This window comes from Chiloscyllium plagiosum, unplaced genomic scaffold (genome assembly GCF_037043375.1).
Source record: "Chiloscyllium plagiosum isolate Xiang-an unplaced genomic scaffold, Cpla_swu_hap1 HiC_scaffold_9, whole genome shotgun sequence".
In the NCBI taxonomy this organism is placed as follows: domain Eukaryota; kingdom Metazoa; phylum Chordata; class Chondrichthyes; order Orectolobiformes; family Hemiscylliidae; genus Chiloscyllium; species Chiloscyllium plagiosum.
In genome coordinates, this window is record NW_028270147.1 from 112,400,145 (window position 1) to 112,422,182 (window position 22,038).

At 42.4% G+C, this 22,038-nt stretch overlaps 1 pseudogene; it reads left to right on the forward strand.

The window, feature by feature from the left end:
* LOC148149255 (centrosome-associated protein 350-like) overlaps nucleotides 1-22,038 on the forward strand; it is a 1,171,865-nt pseudogene that overhangs the window by 509,797 nt on the left and 640,030 nt on the right.

Below are 22,038 nucleotides of genomic sequence, written 5' to 3' on the forward strand. Positions count from 1 at the left end.
TAGCACGAGCCAATTCTGAAGTGTTACCATCCGGGTCTCCTGTAACTCTTTGTTCACCAGCTTCAAAGCGTGGGCAGTTGAGTTGGCAAGTTTTTCGATGTCGTATGCAAGGTCACTTATCTGATCTCGGGCCATCTCAACATCCCAGCCAGGAATAAATCCTCCCAGCAACTTGGATCACCAGGTTTGTTGATGGAAGAAGTTGTCTAAGTCCCATTTGTTTTTCCTCTCCTTTTTGTTCCATACTGCTTCACATGTTGGTAGGCATTCTATTCATCATCTACCTCAGGTACTTCATGGTGGAGGGTAAAAAGTGGTAAATTTTGTACGGGGGGCACAACATTCGTACCAGTCATTGGGTAAATATGGGTAGACTTTGTTTTCACATCGCCAATGAAGGCGAAAAGGAGTTCCAAAGGCGCACTTCTGTGAGTGAATGATGAGTCCACTCAGGGCTAGAGCTGAATCTTGTAAACAGCGGGTGCTATCAAACGTTTGGTTGTCCAAGTGTATTAGTGGATGAAGAGCAGGAGTATGACCAGTGTCTTTGATAACCTTTTTACACAGTGCTGGCTTCACTTTCCCCATGTCGTGGGGACCGGAAGTTCTTTCAACGCACCATTCTAACAGCGGGACAGCGTTAACGTTGAATCCTTGACGTTTGTCAGTGCACTTCACCCAGCGATGTGGTGCTTCTACCGAATGGGTTTTGCCATCATAAGTGAGGGGTTGCATAAGTGTGTGAGTCCCATTTATACACTGGACATCAGAATGATGGAAGAGTGAGCAAATAACACATGGATCAAAGGTTTAGCTTGAATAAAGAAACCATTGGTAACAGATGGGAGATTGGGAGTACATAGTATTTTTGGTCTTTGTTCATCTTTCCAGCTTGTCTTCTTAATTATAGTAGCTACTGAATATAGGAACAGAGGAACCTCAATTATCTGAACGAGATGGGCAGGCGCTATTTCATTCGGATAACTGATTATTCGGTTAATTGATTTCCTCTGGGGCGCAGAGTTTTCTGTGAAGTCTGTTCCCCATTCAGAAGACTCAGCAAAAGCACATTGCACGTGGAAACCTGCCTGCCCAACCCCAACCCCATCCTCCACCCAACTCCAACCCCGTCCGATCCCACCCAGCAGCCCCATTGCTGCCCCCAACCTTATCCGCGCCCCACCGCCTGGCCCCAATCCCACTCCCCAAACCCTGCACTCCCGTCGATCCCTACCTACCGTCCGAACCCCTGAGCACGCCCCCCCCCACCCTCACACTGTGGAGCAGCCGGACTGTACACCAACAGGAAGACTGCTGCTGCCTTTGTGGGATAAATCTCCAAATAGCGCACAACGTTTTGACAGGTTCCGCCTCTGCCCTGTACAGGGCAATGTTGGAGCGATAATCTGGGGATGGGGGGGTTTGGGGTTCACCCCTGTGTAGAACTCCAGGGAGAGTGTTGGGGGGGAGAGAGAGAGAGCAGGAGGTCAGTCATTTGAAGATGGTGCCTGGACTGGTCAGGACTGTCCTCGGCAGCATTTCAGTGAAGCGGGTTTGCTTTTAATCATTGTACCTGTAAACAGAAGACGTGATCAGGGTTGAAACCGCTCTTTGACGGTTTCTATCGGGACCTTAAGATCACCTTCAGAAAATCTGATTATCGGATAATTGAGGAACCTGTGTAAAGGTATTTCTGTCAGTGGTGTAGGTCAGATAGGAAAAGATGCCATCGAGAAGGCATACGTTGTCTGTCTCATGGGAATAGGTGGCTGAGGGTTTGGTGATTTCGGTACTATGTGCTCAATACTGCAATCTGTACGGTTCATTTTGAGAGGGGAACCGACAAACATTTCAAAGTAACAGTTTTCGGTTGATGGAGTGGCTGAGGATATGGAATTGTGCCATCTCATGATGGCTGGCATGGAAGTGTTACGAGGATGACAATAAGGTCGAGAGTGATGTTTGGATACAAAATGTGAGCAGTTTAACTGAGCTTCAGCTGGGCAGCTGCATCCATAACTTCCAATGGTATTAGTACAGGTTTCATTTATACAGTTACATTGGGGTTTAGCCAGTCTGAGATATCACAGATGGGTCGGTTACATCTGGACGGATGTACTTGGGTTCGGTTTTCGTCGGATACCTGTATCAGTACTAACACAGGACTGTGAGGGGGATACTCGCTTGCAATGTCCTTTGTTGACCCATGTTGAACATCCTTCTACTTTTACTGCAGTTCCAGTTGTCAGAAAAGCTTGATAAGGACCTTTCCAGCAAGGGCCCAATTTTTGATGATTAAAGTCTCTCAATCATACGTAGTCACCAGGGTTGACGTTTTTAAATGTTGGAACTCTTTCTTCTTCCTTCCCTAGTACTCGATAGGCTGCTTTGACCTGTTGATGATACGACTGCAATGCTTTGGTCAGCTTAATCAGGTACATGTGCATTTCTTCTGCCATGACATGCCCATCAACAGGATGTTGGCGAGTTAATGGTGCAGACCAGGGAGTCCTCAGGGGCTTTCCATATATCAGTTCAGCCGCCAAGAATCCCGTCTTTTTCTATGTCATGGTTTTCTCACATTAAAAAGAGCATTTGGGAGTACTTGCAGCCAATGAAGGCCAATTTCTTCTACCAACTTGCTCAGCTGACCTTTTAAATTACATTTGGCTCTTTCGACAATTCTCGCTGCTTGGGGATGGTTGGCACAATGGAATTTCTGACTCGTATTCAAACTCTTACATAGTGGCTTGGTTAGCTCAGCACAGAAGTGGGAGCGGTTATCGGAAAAGACTGTTAATGGTATTCCAAATCTGGGTATGATTTCCCTCAACAGAATTTTACAAGTAGTTGTTGCTGTCAGTCAGTACAGGGATAAACTCCAACCCTTTATTAAATACATTGATTACCACTCAGCAATACTTATAACAATGGCATCTAGGTGACTGTCTAAAATCTCTCTGGATAGTGTCAGAAGTGTCACTTGGCACGGGCATTTCACCTGGGGGACACTTCACTCCTTTCCCGAGATTAGTGTTTTGACAAATTTGGCAATTTGAAGCTGCTTGTTTTGCTTTTTCTTGCAGGTGGGGATTCCACCAAGTTTGGAGAATTCTGTCCACCATTCCCTCCTTCTCCACATGTGTATGTGTATGAACATAATCAACTAGAATAGGCAGAAGTGAATCGGGCAGACATGTCTATTCTACCAGCGCAACCCAAAGCTTATTGTAGCTATTTACATAACAACCGTGGTTCATCCATTTTTGTTTTCCCTAATCAGAGGCGTCCCCCAATGGATCCGAATTTTTTCTTGGTCAGGCATTTTTCTCGGTGTCAGAAGAGGAAATAGGAGAGTCTCCCTTTGGTTTCCGATTTGTCAGTTGAGTAACCATGTCTTTGCTCAAAAACTGGTTTCTCAGCAGCTGTGTCAGCGGCATTGTTGCTTTGAATGACATTGGCAGCATCAGAGGAGTGAGCCGAACATTTGATAATTGCCAATTGAAAGGGAACTTGACGAGCACTGAGGAGATTAGCAACATAGACAGCATTGAGGATCGGGGCTCCTGATGAGGTAAGGAAGCTGTGCTGCTGCCAGAGTTCATCATGGGCACATCCAAAGGGAATCAGTATAGATATGAGCTGACTTTCCTTCAGCAAGTATGCAGGCACAAGTGAGAACAAGGAGTTCAGCTTGCTGGGCGGAGCAGGGTGGATCGACGGAATAAGCTTCTGTTGTATGGGACAAAGTGACAATCGCATATCCTGACACGTGTTTGCCCTCTGGAGATATAGAAGAACCATCGAATGTAGCGTGGTTAATGTTACAGCAGTATTTAAAGGGGAGAAGTGGATTCTGAAGTAATGAAATCTCATAGCAACTTAGATGAGCCGCAGTTAGGTGTTGAGTATGTTTAGAAGTAAGCAAGGATACCACAGAATGCGAGGTACAGACTTCTACGTTTTGATGTAAAGTTTTATTAGAGGCAGCCAATACAATAGGATGGATGGAGGGGAGAATCTGGGTGCAGGAAGGCATATCCTGAGCAAGCAGGGTCAATCTTAGTGGAGTAATAGGCAACAGGGCACCAAGAGGAGTCATGTTGCTGGGTAAGAACCGCTGTAACACAGGTGTCAAGGATAGAAAAGGGTTTTGTGCAATAAAAGGGCAAACCTGCTGAGGTCCCTGGGGAGGGTGACCAAGAGGTTGCCAGCTGCTTCCACTCCAGCGATCAACCGGAGGCTGCTTTGGGAAAGGGCAGTTCTTGGACCAATGTCCAGGTTGATTACGGTTGAAACAAATGTGTGATTGTTGGGGAACTCGAGGGGCTGGGAGGAGGCAGTGAAGACCAGTGAGAGGATGTATAGGGAGTAAAGGACATCGTGGACTGTTGGGGAGGATACAGAGGAGGACCCCAAGATCCATTGGGATGTTGTGAATCCACGGTACCAGTAGAATCCCACAGACTGTCTGTAATTACTAATTAGGAGGCAGGGTTGGAATTTCCAGCCTGTACGTTGGCCTAATCCTTCTCATCGGAATTTTAAATTGTATTAGTTTGAATTCACCTTGCACTTCTGGTTGTTTTAAAGTCGAACAGAAATATTTCTTTTTTGAAAAACTAGCAAGGTTTCGGTTCTTTCAGCAGGGCATCAATTCCTTTCACCATCTGGTTAAAGAGTACGAGCTGCTTTTAAAAGCACCAGTTAGATTTGATCAAAATCAATGGCCTTAAGTTCACTTATCAGTGCAATTGTAGCACTCCTGACACACAGGGACAAATGATTCCTTGGGGGACGTGTATGGCCCTTGGCATGTTGATCCTCAGAGTGGGGAAGGGAGTTCAGGCAATGTTTTGTTTTATGCAGTGTGTTCGCCTTGGCCATACTGTGGGTGAGTTTTGAGGGGGGACCCGGAGGAAGTCGGCTGACAGGACGGGAGGCGTAAAATATTTCCTCCTCAGAATCAGTGTCCCATTCCTCATCTACAGATGGATCAGGATTCTTTAGTAACAGGTCTTTGGGAGAGGTGGGGTATAAGGAACTGTCTTTGTCATCAGTCTGGTCCTGCGCGGCTACAGCTGCAGTCTGTTGTTTATTCACCGGTTTCCCTTTTCTTTGGGGCCCCTGACATTTCAGCAAGGGTTCTGAATCTTTACTTTGTTTTATTTTCTCCCGAGCCAATTCCAGTTCTGCTTCTAAATCATGTGCTTCACATTTGCATTTTAGTTCTGTCCAATCTAGTTCAGATCCTTCCTCAGTTAATGGACTAATTCCCCTTTTAATACAGTTTTGTCTCCATGATGATTGCATGGCTTTTTCCCATTTTTCCCTATCTACCTTTTTCCAAGCTGATATGGCTTCTTTCTGTTTACTTCCCTTTTTTCCCCAAACCCCTTGTTCACTTTTAATGTGCACCCATATTTATCCTATTTATTTTAAATTTTCACAGAACGACTGATCTACAGGGGCTCCAATCTCACAAAACACAGGGGCCTCTAACCCCACAAGATTCTGTTTTTAGTACCTATTTAAACGATCTCATTTAGGGTTCCGTCCGGGTACCGTGAGAATGAAATGGGGGAAGCAGCACATAAAGGTGCAGACCGAGAGCAATCGAGGTATAATCTTACCTCGTGGACCCATTGGTCTCGAGTCCGACCCTTAGGTGAAGCTCCTCTTTTCCAGTTTCATTCAAACGTATCCCTTGTTGGAAACCCTGCTTGCAGTGCCAAATTGGTAAAGTACAGATTTGAGATTGCCCAGGGAATCCCTTGTGAACTCAACCTGTAACCTTCTCGGTTCATCCTGGAGATCATACTTATGGAAGTCTGGAATAAAACAAAAACCTCTTCCAGACAGTTTAGTTTAATTTTAGTCATCCCCTTAATTTACTAATAGCATCACTGTTACAACATAACACTGACACCTATAAGCCAGGCTGACTGGATTCTAAAATCCCAGGAGAGGAGGATATCGCTCTTCCTTCAAGAGCCCTGGCAGGTTACTCTGTTGTACTATCACAAACAGGCTACCGTTATACGAACGTTTACATACGCTGTACTGTCAAGAATATGCTTTCTTTAGACAAAAAGTTAACAAAAGCACTGCTTGTTCTAAATGAGACAGATAACAGTGAAGGACAATAATTCGGGAGAGAAGTTAATTGATACCAAGTTATTAATTTCACAAAGGGACAGCTGTGAATGTTATCACTTGGTGTCCTCTTCATGCAGATTCACTGATGCTCAGGAAAATGTTCTTAATTGCCTTACCCTCCTGCCTCTCTATTTTCTGGTGGACAGCAAATGTGTTCTATAATTCAACATTACATTTTAGTCTAAAAGTTTCAGGACAAATTTTAAGGCTAGAGACTTTCTCAAACAAAACTTAAGAGAGCTTGCCCAAGTCTGGTAAGGAGGACCGATTGGCAAACTTGAATAAAGACAAGAATGAAGAAAGCATTAACGGACTGATGTGTTCAGAGAGAAGGCATCCAAGGCAGCACTGGAGACAGACACCAATATTAACGCTGATGTGTTCTTCCAGTACACAAAGGGAGGATTTTCACTAAATATCCACAAGAACTCTTCAACTCCTCTGTTGGATTTACTGAACAGGGAAAAGGACCAACTCGAGGCTCAATTTAAAGTACCATTCCTCGAGCCTCAATCTGAGGAAATTCATGAGGAGCACATGGACATTAAAGCAGAGGAACCCAAGGACAATCGTGAGGATAGTGAAGACTTTAAAGGAGATGATCTGAAGAGCAGTGATTCAAAGGCCAATTCTTTGGTTGATATGATACTATCTTCCTTTGTCAAGGACGCTATTGAACAATTGCAAGAAATCACAAAGTCTGTAGCTGAGAAGGTTTGGCTTACTAATCAATGATTACAGTTCAAATTGGATGTTGAATCCTGGCCCAGGTCACCTTCCAAGGATCTAGAGGAGGAACACAAGACTGATATCCCATTGGACACATTTGAAAGAGATGATAGTGATGATGATAAGGAGGAAGTATTATCTTCAGATCTTTGTCCTCGACCTGTAAGTACCATGTTTTAACATACTTATAGGATTATCATTATTTCCCAGACAATATGTCAAAATACAACTCCACTTTTTTCAGGCACATGTTGCAGGTCATCATGTTTAGAAATTATCCTGAGTGTTCCCCTTTACCAAGGACCCTTTACCAAAAGACTGTTGTGAGGAATATCTTGATAAATTGTTAAATATATTTGAGGGTGATAAAATTGAGCTGTGGGGAATATTCTTAAAATTTCTGGTGTCTCGGTGTTTTCTACCTTGCCCATCAATTCTCAAAATATGTGTGAGTAGCCTGATTATTTCTCAAGGATTTAGTGACCATTTCCATTGTGTAATTATTGAGTTCAGAACTGAAAGATTGCTATTGAAATTCAAACCCTTTTCCTCCTGCATTTTTCTGTCCTTCGGTTAAAGGAAGGCAGTGTTTTTAAAGAGGATCTTTTAAACTAAGTTTTGAATCATGCTTTTCAATCTCTGGCTTTTTTAGTGCACACACTGTTTTTCCAGTGTAGTGTTCTGAAGCAAAGTCCAGAGACTGAATGACCGTCTGATTAGAAGAACAGAAATGTTTATGGTTTGCACATATTAACATTCACTGGACTAGTATCATTTTTCATGAAAGTGTTTGACAAGTGCTCATACTGTCCATTCCTTTCTGAGCATTCAGTGTAGGAAATCACAGAAAGAGGAGCTTGGGTCACTTTGATTTTACACAACAACATCCTGACTAAACTGACACGTTTTTCTGATTTGTTGATATTTGTGTTTACCTATAAAATGAATTCCAGGCTGTGTCTAACTCGTCAGACATACTCTGAGATATAAAAAGAAGGTTCTCGTTTGTTTGTCTACCGTTTTCATGCTTTGATTTCACAGTTTATTAAAACCATGTATTGTTCATTAATGTTTTGAAATTAATTTCATCACTTTTGTTCCTGACCTTCAGTTTCTAGATTGACCAACAGTTTGTGTACTTTGCAACAAGGCAGCCTGATGTTTGGCACACGTGGGCAGGAAGAATTGGCCAAACGCCTGGCAGAGTTGGAATTGAGTCGTGAGATGCTCGATGACCTGGTAGATGACCAAGATTGGTTTGATGAGGACTTTGGGTTGCGCTGTAGCAAAGTGCAGGAGGCCCAGTCTACGAAGGATGTGCCTCTAAAAATCCAAAGGGAACCTCATTTTGCTGCACATCATGATGCTTTAGAGGTTGAGAAGATGGTTCATGCAGCGGCTGAGGAAGTTGCAGGATCTTGGCCACGATCCAGGAGATCTACAAATACCCCCAGACTATCTTGAGAAAAATAAGTGGAAAGATGTAGGGAGTGTGAGCAAAAGAGTTTCTTGTGAGGTGAGATCCAGCTTTTGCATTTGAACACAAACTTATTTTTTCTCAGTTAAGCAAGAAAGATATGGGTTAATAGTGGTCCACAGCAGCTCTGATTGATGATATGTATAACAGAGCATGTTAAAAACATTCTGATGACAGCATTGAATTCAATTTACCATTTTGCCCCTTCCCTAAAAGTCCAAACCACTTTATCCTCCACTGTTTGTACTCTCCCATTATTAATTTAGCATCATCATCATCATCATCATCATCATCATCCTGTTATTCATTAAATCCCATCTGTCACAACTTTGCTCACTCTGAGAATCTATATTTTCTGTTTCTATTTACATAATATATGGTGTCTCTTCCAGTCACTCTTTTTTGAATTCTTCTGTATCATCTCTGTCTTTCCATTGGTTGATAATACACTACATGATTATTAATCATCTTAAGACTCTCCAGAATCTTATCTTCCACAGGTCACTCCATAATTTTCAGATGAAGAAAGCCTTAAAGGTTGCACTTTTCAGTCTGAATTTGTAATGTGTTGAGGTTCCCAAAATTGACCAAACTATTCTCAGATCTTATGCAACTTAATGTGGCTTAAATTGTTTGTGTGCAGTTGGAAGAGCCAGGTTTCTTTTAATGGCCATATCTGTCACTTTAAATGGCCTGTATGTTTGAGTACTTTGTGGCATTTTTCTCTGATCTGATTAGGAACTTACAATTTCAGGTGTAATTCCTTTTCTTATCCACTCAATGTATTACTTCATCTCACTCAACTTCAGTTCCTGAAGTTAAGATGAACTCATCTGTTAAACTGAGAATGATTTGACCTTCCTGAAATGCTGGGACCACTGTATGAATCCATGTCAGCCCCAATGTTTATGGTGAGACTTCCCACAGCGCTGATGTTGAGTTATCTATCTACAGTCTATTATAAAGGCGGAACATTTTTGGAATTTGCCTGAGCAGAGACCTCTTAGAAGATGCTGTTGGCAAAGTGCTGAACCATATAATGCAGTAAATCGTTAAGTGAATAATTAATCATTTCTCAGTCTAGGTCTGAGGTAAAGTAAAATGTCAAACCTTCTCACAGTCTGGGAGTATTGCATATTCCCTTAGAGTTGTTTAGAATATGCTTTTGGATCTCACTGATATTGTTCACTTCAATTATAATTACATTTTCAAGCATTCCGTAGATTTTTGTTGAATAGAACATGCTTTGCGTTTCATCCAATTTTACATCATTCAGAATGGGGGAAAGAGTCCAAAGGCCCAAGAGTCAAAGGCTTGACTGAGCAGTTTTGGGCAAGGATAATGGATTGTGGGTTGTTTTGTCTGTGTATTTAGGGTGTGTGCAACAACTGCCATTTCTCCTGTGTTTTTATCCATTTCTTCATTTCTAATGAGGTTATGAAGTTGTTTGGATTCTACCAGGAGCAATATCAGAAGACAGGCTGACAGAAGATGAAGACATTTGACAGGAGAAAACATGATTGGATGGACCATATTTTGGTAAGTGTTTCAGTTTAGCAACTGTTCAGTTTTATATTGTACCACTGCATCATGACTATGAACACTGCGTCCTACATCTGAATTTTCTATTATTTCAAATGGCAAAGGCTTTATCTTCAACTTTCTGGTTGAATTGAAAACTTGTCCTCACTGCAGTAATTTGCCGAAAATCAAGGCCTACTATTCCTTAGTTGCCACAAAAGTTTAAGAATATTCACAAGTACATTGAATTCAGTGCAGTCGGCAAAGTAGTGTCATGTGTACTACTTTAAATCCCAATGTTTGATTTCACTTTCTCTCCATGTTTCTTTCAGTCGTATGGTGAATTTGTGAAGAAGACCGAAGCTGAACTCAGTAAAGATCTTGATGTTGCCAGCTCAACCTCCACCAAACCGCCGATTAAAACTCTGTACTCCACTGCTACTGAGAAGCTGAAGATTAAACCGCTGTCTCAGCAGAAGTAATTTCAGTAATGGATGTTAATTGTGTGACCTTATGAAGGGATGCCTCTTGTATTTCTCTTTTATACCTGAGTGGGACCCCTTTTGTCCAAATTATTTGGTGATTAAATGTTTCTTGAGTGAAGGAGAGCAGTACATTTGCAGAGACTTTACAGCAGGGAAAAGTGCCTTTTGGCCCAACAGATTCGTGCAGTTATTTAGTCTCCATGTGAGTGTACTCCCACTTTGTCTCATCCCATCAGTGCATCCTTCTGTACATTTCTCCCAGAGGTACTTATCCAATTTCCCCTTGAACACATTCATGCTATTCAACTAAAGCATTCCTGGTACTAGCAAGTTCCATGTTGTCACCTTTCTCAGGGAAGAATGGTTTGTTTTGAATGTCTGATTTGATCCACTAATGTTAACTTCCTATTCAGGTCAGCTACGCAAGTGAAAACATTTCTCCCTCCATATACTTCAAGCACCTTCATTTTTAAAGTTCTCTATCAAATCTAATTTTTAAAATTCTCTATCCAATCGCTAACTTATACAGTTAACGGTCGGGCCCTGGGTGTGTTGCTGCACAAAGAGACCTCGGGATGCAGGTGCATAGTTCCTTGAAAGTGGAGTTGCACGTAGAGAGGGTGGTGAAGAAGGCATTTGGCGTGCTTGCCTTCATCGGTCAGAACATTGACTGGAGTGGTTGAAGTGTTACGTTGCAGCTGTACAGGATATTGGTGAGGCCTCGTCTAGAATACTGCATACAGTTCTGATCGCCTTTCTTTAGGAAGGATGTTAAACTTGAGAGGTTGCAGAAAAGATTTACAAGGAGATTGCTGGGACTGAGTTACAGGGAGAGGCTGAATAGGTTGAAGCATTTTTCCCATGGAGCATTGGAGACTGAAGCGTTTTTGTAGAAGTTTATACAATCAAGAAGGGGCATGGATAGTGTAAATAGTCAAGGTCTTTTTCTCTCTCATCATCTGCATAGAGAGTGATTTTTGATCCCCAAATCCCACCGTCGGTGCCAGTGTTTCAGGGTCTTTTTGGACAGCCTCCGCCAGTGCTTCAAGTACAAAGGTAAACAGTAGCAATAACAGGGGAATATCCCTGTCAGCTGCTCTTCCCCACATGAAAATTGCTCGAGTTAACCCCATTCGTGATAACTGCCACCTTGGGGTCTTTATATAACACTGCCACCCACCTGGCGAAGGCCCTTCCCAGACTAAAACGATCTAGAACAGCAAAGAGATACGACCATTCCACCCGATCAAAAGCCTTTTCTGCCTCCAGGGAGACCACCAAACCCGGAATCATTCTCTGCTGACATAGTTGCACTATGTTCAATACCCGCCTGATGTTGTTGGAGGAGCTGCAGCCTTTGATAAAACCCGTCTAATTTATAATAACAGGCAGCACCTTCTCCTGTCTCAGAGCTAACACCTTTGATAGAATTTTTAAATCCACGTTCAACAACGAGATGGGTCTATACAATGCACAATCCTCAGTATCTTTTCCTTTCTTTAAAATAAGAGCGATATTAGCCTCTGTAAGAGAGAGCAGAAGACAGTCCTGGCCATAGGAATGACTATACAGCTCCAGCAGTGGTTCAGCTGGCATGTGTATGAACTCCTTATAAAATCCACATGGGAATCTGTCTGGACCAGGTGCCTTACCACCTTGGAGCTGCCTTACCACCTTTTGCACCTCTTGTACTGTCAGAGGTACATTTAAAAGGGAGGCCTGATCTGTGTTTATACCAGGGAGGTCCAAGTTTTCAAAAAAGGATTCCCTTCTCACTTCTCCATCCCCCTACCCTCTGACCGGTATAACTCTGCATTGAACTCCTGGAATCTTGCATCGATTTTCCTCAGTTCACGAGTGATATTGCCAGTTCTCTCCCTGGTAAACACAATGGACTGTGGAGCACTTTCCTTCCGAGCCAGGTAAGCCAGGGATCTACCTGGCTTATCCCCATATTCAAACAGCCTTTGCTTTGCAAAGGAGACCCCTCTCTTAGCCACTTGTGTGAGCGCTGAGTCCAGAACAGCCCGGAGAGCCGTGACCCGTTGCAATTTGAACCCGGAAGGTCTGCGTTAATGTGCCGATTTGGCTGCCTTCAGCCAGGCCTCAAGTATCAGCTGCTGCTATCCTCTCTGCCTCCTTCTTATTGTCAAGTGTGAAATAATCATACCCTTAAGAATGCTTTGGTGGTCTCGCAGAGCACTGATGGGTGACTCGCTGTAGCCTGATTGAAGACCCAAAAAACCCTGAACTCTCTTGTGATATACTGTACAAAGTTGTCATCCTTCAACAGAAATGGATTCGTGCACCATTGTCATGTGTCTCCTGCACTACCTTTGATCTTAACATCTAAATATACTGCCAGATGGTCCGAAATAGTTATGTTCCCAATCCTGCAGGCTAACACCAAGTCCAAACAAAGCGACGGAACAAAGACCATTTCAATTCTTGTGTGGCACTTGTGCGGGTTGGAGTAAAAGGTAAAGTCCCTCCCATTTGGGTGGGGGCACCTCCACACATCCACTCGCCCCAACTCCTCACAAAGTCCACTAACTGTCTCGCCTGCAGAGGTGTACCCAACAGCTCCCTTGGCATCCTGTCCACCCCAGGGTCCATGAGACAATTATAGTCTCCTTCTATAAATATATGGCATACCCCAGGAGCCATTAATTTAAAGACTGCATCAACTAAAAATTTGAGAGGATGCACCGGGGGACAGTAAGTTGCGAGCCATGACCGCACACTACAGCCCACAGTCCCTCAAGAGGAAGAAGCCCATTCAATGTGCGACAAGTGGGAAAAAAACAGACTTCATCAAATCTAAATGATGTTTTGTCCTTCACCTGATCTCATGACTTAAATGGGGAATGGTATCTCTTCAGTTAGGTGATTCAAATCAACCAAATCAATTGTCACGTAAGCACCCCTTCCATACCCAAAGGATATGTGGGTCAAATAGTAACCTGTCTTGCACTGATTTATTTCAAGATTCCTTTATTCAGTCATATGCTTAAGCTATTCAATCCAACTTTCTTGTGTTCCCCTTGGATCTGTGGTTATGCATACGGAAACTTCCTCATGTCCCCTTAAACAATGTGTGATTCAACATAACAGTTGTGTTGAATCAATAATTGTAACCCAACTCTGCTCCTTGAGCAGATAACGAATCCAAGGATTCTAGCTCGGCCTTTAACTTCATGTTCAAGTTCTAAATCTTTCAGTGAGCAATGGAAAATAACAAAGAACAATGTCAATCATTTATTGTCCAGACTCTGCTTCTCTTGCCACTGAATACTCCCTTAAGTTCGATGAGTCAATGACTGAAGATGAGATTGAAGAGAAATCCTTCCATTTCCCTTCTGCCATCAAAGAGCCATCGCTGCTTTAATATGGGGAAGAAACGCAGCCAGCTGGATGGTTCTGATGAGGACATACTGCAGGATCAATCGGCTTCAGTAGCTGTAAAAGTGAGTTCTCCCATGGGTTAGCCAAGGGTGAGTGGTGGTGCCAATTAGTGGGATCTCAGTGCTTGGAATAGTTGCTCCTCTCCATGTTCTAGGTATCTTGCCATGAGATTCAGATGTAGAGGATGAGGAGTAGATGGGGCAATGAGTGTAAGGCAAGTGTTGGGCAGGGGCTGTTTTTTTTAAAAGATAAGTACCACTCGCTAACAATGTTACCAGAGTTTATAAATCTTGAAGAGGAATAAATCTTTTGCATTGTTAATCTTTGTGATCAAGTTACCATGTAGTGAAGAGAGAGATTAATATTTACTGGGATTCCTTGCTCACCTCGTCAGGTAAACACAAGCTAAATTTGACTGCTAAGAATGTCCCTGAATTTACAACTTTCTACTGTCCATTAAAGGTGGGGGTAATCAGATGTAAAAGACAAGTGGTGCTTGCAGAGGAATTTGATTTAAACAAAAGACATTTGTGCAGATAATAAGAGATATTCTAATTGGAAGGATATGGTTGGTGATATTCTGCATGGATCTATGTTGGTGCCCTATCTATTCACTATTCATAATGAAAGGAAAGCCACATTCAAAATTTGGGGCCTCTCTACAGATTAGCAGCGATCTCGAGTGTCGGTAGATGGAAGCATAAAATCAGAAAGCAATCTTGATAGATTAAGTAAATGAAAAATCTACAGATGAGTTTGTGTCGGCAAGTGAGAGGTTGGATCAAAATAGGATATTTCTTGATTGTGAAAATTGAGAGACAGTGGAGTTTAAAGAAACTTGATGGGGGTGATCCAGCTGCATACAGTTCATGAAAATGTCACAAACAGGCTCAGAAAAGTGATCAAGGGGCCAGTGGAATGTTGACATTTATGTCCAAAGAAGACTCGAAAACAAAGGATTAGAAGTCATGCTTCAGCAGTTCAAAACCTAGTCAGTCCAAGCCGTCAGGGCTGGGCACCATGGCTTAAGAAGAGTATCACTCTTGGTGGAAGTGCAATGTAGACTTACTGAAGTGATACTTGGGCTCCGAGGCTTAATTTAAGAAGAGAGATTGAATAGATAAAATGTGAGAGTCAGAACATTGAGGTGTGATATTGTGGAACACTTTTGCACATGGAAATGGATGAAGTTTGAAACTCACTTCCACAAACAATGATTGATTTGAAATCAGTTACAAATTTTAAATCTGAGATTGGTAGATTTTTAACCAAAATGCTGAAGGATTATGGGATAAAGACAGGGATTTGTCATGATGTTGAAGATTACCATGATTTGGGTGAATGGTGGAATAGGCTCAAGAAGCTAAATAGCCTCCTCCTGGTTAATGTTGATGTAACCATGACACCCTTATTCTCTGTACGTGCAACTCCTATTCTGTTTTTGGTTTTTTTATCGGCAGCAATTTGGTAACTGGAGTCCTGACCAGAAAATTATCAGTATGAGGGACTTTGCCAGTCTTAATGTGTTTTACAGATGATGAAATAAGACAGTCAGCATTTACTTATCCTGATAAATATTGGGATAGTTTGTTGGGATCACTTGTGATGCAGCATGATTGGCATGTCTCATGATACTCCAGCTACTTTTAATTGTTGTTGTCTGCAGTCAGTCCTGAGTTTTCGTGGATTATGGAGCAAGTTTTGCTTGGGTCAGGGGAAGCAGATCACCTCAGTCTGTACTGTTTGTTCTCCTGTCTTTCACTATTCAGCATGATTTGAGCATGCCCTTCTCAGGAGGTCAAGACAGTTTCTCTAAATTCACCATGGCGATGGTGCGACAATACATGGAGGGGGAGGAGATGCGTGCACAGCACCAGGTATCACTCCTCAAACTGCGAGAACAAGCCTTGAAGGAATAGACCAAACACAGCTGGCCTGGTTGGAGCACCAGAAAAAGTGAGTAGCTGACCTATGCAGTGATGTTAGGCTGAATAGCCTTTCAAAAATGCAATGTAAGAATGTGCAGATACTTCTAGTTATACTTTCCGGAGAAGGGGGAAAGCTGTTGTCTTTTCTCATTGCAGTGAGGCTGTTGTGCAGAATCTAGATATGCACATCATCTTTCTCCTTATCACTGTTTGGAATGAGTAAAATGAATGCATTTTTGACATTTTTTTTGAATTTTTAAGTTTGTTCTTTGAATTTGGGATGTTTCCGGTAATGCTGGTATTTATTTACTATCCCTCATCCTCGAAATGGTCATGGTGGTGAGCTGCCTTGAGCCACTGCAGTCTGCTTGGTCAATATAAACATATCAACTTGCAAGTGCTGTTAGGTTTGGAGTTCAGGGCTCTGGAACAGATTGATGCAAGACTGTATTTTGTACACTACAGGACTCATAACGGCACACAAACCAACAGCCACGCTCAGACAACAACTCACCAGAACGAAGGACCCGATACCCAACATGAGCAAAACTAATGTAGTGTACAAAATACCATGCAAGGACTGCACAAAACACTATATAGGACAAACAGGAAGACAGCTAACAATCCGCATACATGAACATCAACTAGCCACGAAACGACACAACCAGCTATCCTTAGTAGCCACACACGCAGACAACAAGCAACATGAATTCGACTGGAACAACACTACTATCATAGGGCAAGCCAGACAGAGAACAGCCAGGGAATTCCTAGAGGCATGGCATTCATCCACAAACTCCATCAACAAACACATCGACCTGGATCCAATATACCAACCACTACAGCGGACAGCTGAAACTGACAACCGGAAGCGGCAGGGACAGACCACAATGAACACCGGAGGAAACATCAAAGAAGAGCTTCGCAGGAGGCTCCCAAGCACTGATGATGTCGCCTAGCCAGGGGACGAAACGTTTGCAACAAAAACTTCCAGCTCGGCGAACAGATTTAAACAAATTATTTCAATGGATTTCTTCGCCGCTGTTAAGGCCAGTATTGTTGTCCATCCTTCATTGCACTTGGGAAGGTGATAGGGAGCCATTTCCTCAAACATCTGCAGTTCACCTGCTACAGGTACAACCACAATGCTGACAGGAAAGGAGTAGCTGGGATTTTGATCCGATAGCAGTGAAGGAATGGTATATTGCTCAGTCAGGATGTTGTGTGGCATGGAGAGGAACTTACAAGTAATGGTGTTACCATGTTATCTATTGTCTGTGTCCTTTTAGGTGGTAGAGGTCAGAGGCTTTGAAGATGCTGTTGAAGGAATTGAGTGAGTTCCTGCAGTGCATCATGTAGTGCACATAGCTCTCACTGTTTATTGGTGAAGGACGTGAATGTCGAGATTGGTGAATGTGATGCTGATCAAGCAGGTTGCTACATTCTATTTGATGTTATGTTTCTAGGGCATGTATTGGGGAGACAGGAAGTGAGTTACTTAGTGAAGAACTTTCAGCTTCTGACCTGGTTTTGTTGACACAGTATTGTATAGCTGATCAGGTTCAGTTTCAGGTCGAGGGTAACTCTAATGTGTTAATTGTGAGGGAAGCAGTGATGATAATACCACTTCATATCAAAAGGATTGCAAGAGATGGTCAATGCTTGGTAGGTATGGTGTGCATGCCATCCATGCTGCCGTAACACTGTAGTCACATATGCCATACTAGCTGTGGGCAGAAGATTTCCTTCTTCAAAGTCCCTCCATGAATTAGTTGGGTTTTTATGGCTGCTCAACATCTTTGTGGACACTTTTACTGACACCAACCTTTTATTTCCAGATTTTCTTTTAAAATACCCTTATTGAATTTGTGAGCATAAGCAATATCTTGTTGAAAGAAATTTTCTCCAAATTGAGTATGACAAGCATGGAGGGGCATTAAAGTTATAAAATATTAAGAGGAATTTGCTGTTTAATAAAATCTTAAAACCCTGATCATTCTCTTTCTGGTTTAGTTGCTAATTCAGCAGTGGTGAAACTGTGTGATCTACTTGGGCAGATTTATCCAAGTTTGTCTGTAAATTCCAGCATCATTATAACATGTGTCGGGAGCTGTGGTTTACTAAAGAAGTTGAATCTCTTGTCAAGAGGAAGAAAAGGCTTATGTTGAGACGTGAAGCTCAGTTAGGGAGCTTGAGAGTTACAAGTTAGTGAGGAAAGACCTAAAGAGAGAGCTACGAAGAGCCAGGAGGAAACATGAAAAATCACTGGCAGATAGGATCAAGGAAAACCATACAGCATTCTATAAGTATATCAGGAAGAAAAGAATGACGAGAAAGATCAGGGCCAATCAAGGATAGTTGTGGGATGTTGTGCATGGAGTCCGAGGAGATGGGGAAGCACTAAATGAATATTGTTAGTATTCACACCAGAAAAAGATAGTGTTGTCGAGGAGAATACTGCGATGCAGGCTATTAGACTAGACGGGATTGAGGCAGGAGATTGCAGAACCTTGAGATTTGATCTTTATGTTATCATTGTCTACAGGAATAGTGCCAGAAGACTGGAGGATAACAAATGTTGTCCCCTTGTTCAAGAAGGGGAGTAAAATCAACTCTGGTATTATAAATGACTGAGCCTTATTCGGTTGTTTTAAAACAAGTTGCTTTTCAAAGTTCAATTCTTAACTTCAGCTCACAGTTCCAAACCAAAACTGAGAAAAATATAGTGATGGTCTCAACAAGTTGCTGATTTTTGTTGGCAGAGGTTTTACCAATCTCGCAGTGTCAGGCAGTGTCACGCAGACTTGGAATGTTACGTTATTTGCTGTTGGACCCACTACAGATTTGCCAGATTCTGTATTCACTCAACTGAGGCACACTTTCCAACTTTATTCCTGATGAAGGGCTTTTGCCCGAAACGTCGATTTCGAAGCTCCTTGGATGCTGCCTGAACTGCTGTGCTCTTCCAGCACCACTAATCCAGAAACACTTTCCAACTTGCCCAGTTGCAAGAGCTAATGTGCAGTTCTCGAAAGCGGAAATCTGCTATTCATCATCTTTCTCTTCTGCAAAGTACTTGGCTGCTGAGGACAGTTTTTCAGGTTTGAGAACTCAGGTTAACTCACCACAGACCAGGAAGCAACCTCCTGAAATAAAATCAGAAATGCTCACTCAAAGTTAGGCATCAGTTGTCGAAAAAGAATGTGAGTAACTCTTTCATGATGATTTTCCACCTGGAGTACTTGACTGTTTGAGTTTGTGTTAACAAAACATTTTGTCGAAGAAAAACACAAAGTTTTCATCAAGACCAAGCATTATAAGTTGTAAAAGTTGCACAGTGCCACCTGGAAACTGTGCAACTTAGAAATGGGTTATGGAGTTGTGTGCCCTGACTTCATTTTTGTCTGTACTCTGTCGTCAAAATAAATTTATTGACGATGTAAAGACGGGTTTGGTTGGTCTCTAACATGGTAATACATTGCATCCAATTTCATCACAGGCTGAAATCAGGCATCTTCAAGAAGCCAACAAAGCTGCTCACAGGGCGAGGCAGCTGATTCTGAAATAGCAGGAGATTCAACATATGCTCCAGACCACCATCAAAATTCAGGAGAAACTCAAATCCGCTGGGGAGAGCAAGTTGGTTCGTATCCCACCATTTGCAAACTCCTGAACTGTTCAATGCAAGGTTACTATTAAAGTAAGGAATTACTTACTCAGCAGCATGAATGATGGGTGATCACTTTCAATCCAAGCTTGCTATCAGCCAGGTTTCTGGTCTATATTATCATTGCAATATAAATAAAACTTTTAATATTTTACAGAAAAGATGTAAGAATGGTTTGTCTGCCACTGAGAAACATCAACTTAAGCCTCGGTACTTTTATTAAGTTGATAATATGTTCACATGTTCCCTTATGTAGAGTCCGAATCTCTGCAACCTAAAGCTGTATATGCAGGAATACCTGCTGCTGCCGAGAATACCATCCTCTGTATTCATCGCTATCGTGTTTTATTCTGCATTCTGTAGAAGTGACAGCACAAGAAATGGAGCTTTCAGCCCAATGTATCTGTGCTTCTGTTCTTTCACTCCCTGTAATCTGGCTCCTACCTGTTATCAGCATATCCTACAAAGGTGTCAAAACATTTTTGCACTTGATCATGTGCATAGGAATGGGACAAGGTTGTTGAGCCACTCATCTGTTTGCACTTACTTCTATTATAATTGATCTACATCTCCCTCCCTTAATCAGTTTCCCTGAATAAACATTCCCAACAATCAAAAAAATCAGTCTCACTTTTGAAATTTTCAATTAATTAAAGCTCAATTAATTCAAAACTAATGAAACGCTCTGCCTGCCTGAAAGGAAATGGTGTTGCTTAGTTGCAGCAACCAGTCTTTGAATCTCATCTGTGTTTCACTGCAACGAATTCCAGAGCTGTTTCCTTTTAGGAACAAACTTAACTTTCCATGCATTCATCTTGGTATCTTCTCAGGTTCCAACTCGACAGGAGCAGCGGGATGCAGAACAACCAGGAGTGGAGAATGTTTCCAAAGTGAGCCCCACTTCCAGTCTCCTGCAAACAGATACGGAGATGTGGAGTCCCTCCTCTGTTTCGATTTCAGGCAGTGAGACCAGCAGCATCATGCAAAAACTGAAGAAGATGCGCAGTCATATGGATGAAAAGTAATATCACTTATGGTTCCTTATAAGGCATATTGCTGTGAAAGGCTGGCAAGCCAACCAGCTCATTTGTCAGCTGGTGATGTTATAGAGAGGATGAGAAAGAGAGAGACAGAGTGGCTCTGAACAGAGATAAATAGAAGAAGTCCATTTAACTGTGTTTTTCAAAGACAGTGTGTTTGCTGCATATGGTGTTTCTAATTATCCCCCCTGAGGTGTTGTCATGTTTGACCCTGTGACTGGGGCAGCAAAACATCAATATGGCCTCACTGCTACTGGTCTCCAAGTGGTGGAGCTTTTTTCTTACCCTCATCTTCTTTATTTACACCCATTGCCCTGGTGTAACAGTCTCAGAATGGGATTGCAATGTGAAAACTTTCACTGGTACAAAGCTTGCTTTGCCTTTCAGTGGAGTGTGTTGGGAAACTGGAGGTACATGCAATGTTGCAGGAATTGTTTTTCCTGGTGGAATTATCAGCTTGACATCATTGTGTAAGCTTTTTTATCCTATGAAGGCAATTGCGTACACTACAGAGGATGTAAACAGGTCTTATGAGGGCAGTACCATGGCTCAATGGCGAGCCCTGCTGCCTCACAGTGCCAGGAACCCAGGTTCGATTCTACGTTCAGGCAACGGTGTCGAGTTTACACATTCTCCCTGTGTCTGCATGGGTTTCCTTCCACAGTCCATAAATATGCATGTCAGGTGGATTGGCCATGCTAAATTGCCCATAGTGCCTAGCGATATGCAGGCTAGGTGAATTAGCCATGGGAAATGCAGAGTTACACTGATAGCGTAGGGGAGTGAGTCTGGGTGGGTTGCTGTTCGAAGGGTCATTATGGACTCAATGGGCTAAATGGCCTGTTTCCACACTGAGGGATTCTATGATTTGTTCCAATAGCGGAGTCAAAAACTAGAGAGCTTAAGTAAGAAAGGAAAAATTTAAAAGTTACCTCGGGGGCAATTTTTTCACACATGTATGGAATGAGCTGTCAGAGTTGGTGGTGAAGGCAGCAATAATGACAACATTAAACAAACATCAGATGGGTTTGTAAGCTCTGGATGGACTGTTGGGAAGGCAGTGCTTGAGATTCTCCCACTATCTAAGTCAGAAAGAGAAATGGAGCTGGGGTTGGCTTTGATGAGCTCTGTTGCCATTTGAAGTTAATGAATCCTCAAGTTGTGTTGAGGTAGAGATGTAGGGAAGTTGGCTAGAAATGTTTGATGGAATATTTGGAATTTCTCCTTAATAATGTGAGGTTTTCTTGAGTATCTAAAGATAAAGCAATTTTGGGGTGATACTCAGCTGTTTTGTTTTTCTTGTTTTGCTCCTTTTTTTGTAAACATTGATCTCCTGTCACCACTACTTCTCTGTCTTTACGTCTCATCACTGGGCTTCTCTCAGTGTCTGTTGGGGAGCGAGAGGCAGCAACTGTGATAAACTAGGATAAAAATCCCCCACCATGGCAAAAAAAGCACATAATTCTTTATACTTTGCAAAACACTGTACTGTAAATAGGAAATGATATTGAGCTAAATGCAAGAAGGTATAGCATCTGACTTGTCTCAAACCTCTTACTAAACTTTGAGGACCAGGCTATCAGAATTTTGTTTGCTCGCTTCCTTTGAGATCACAGTTCACTAATGT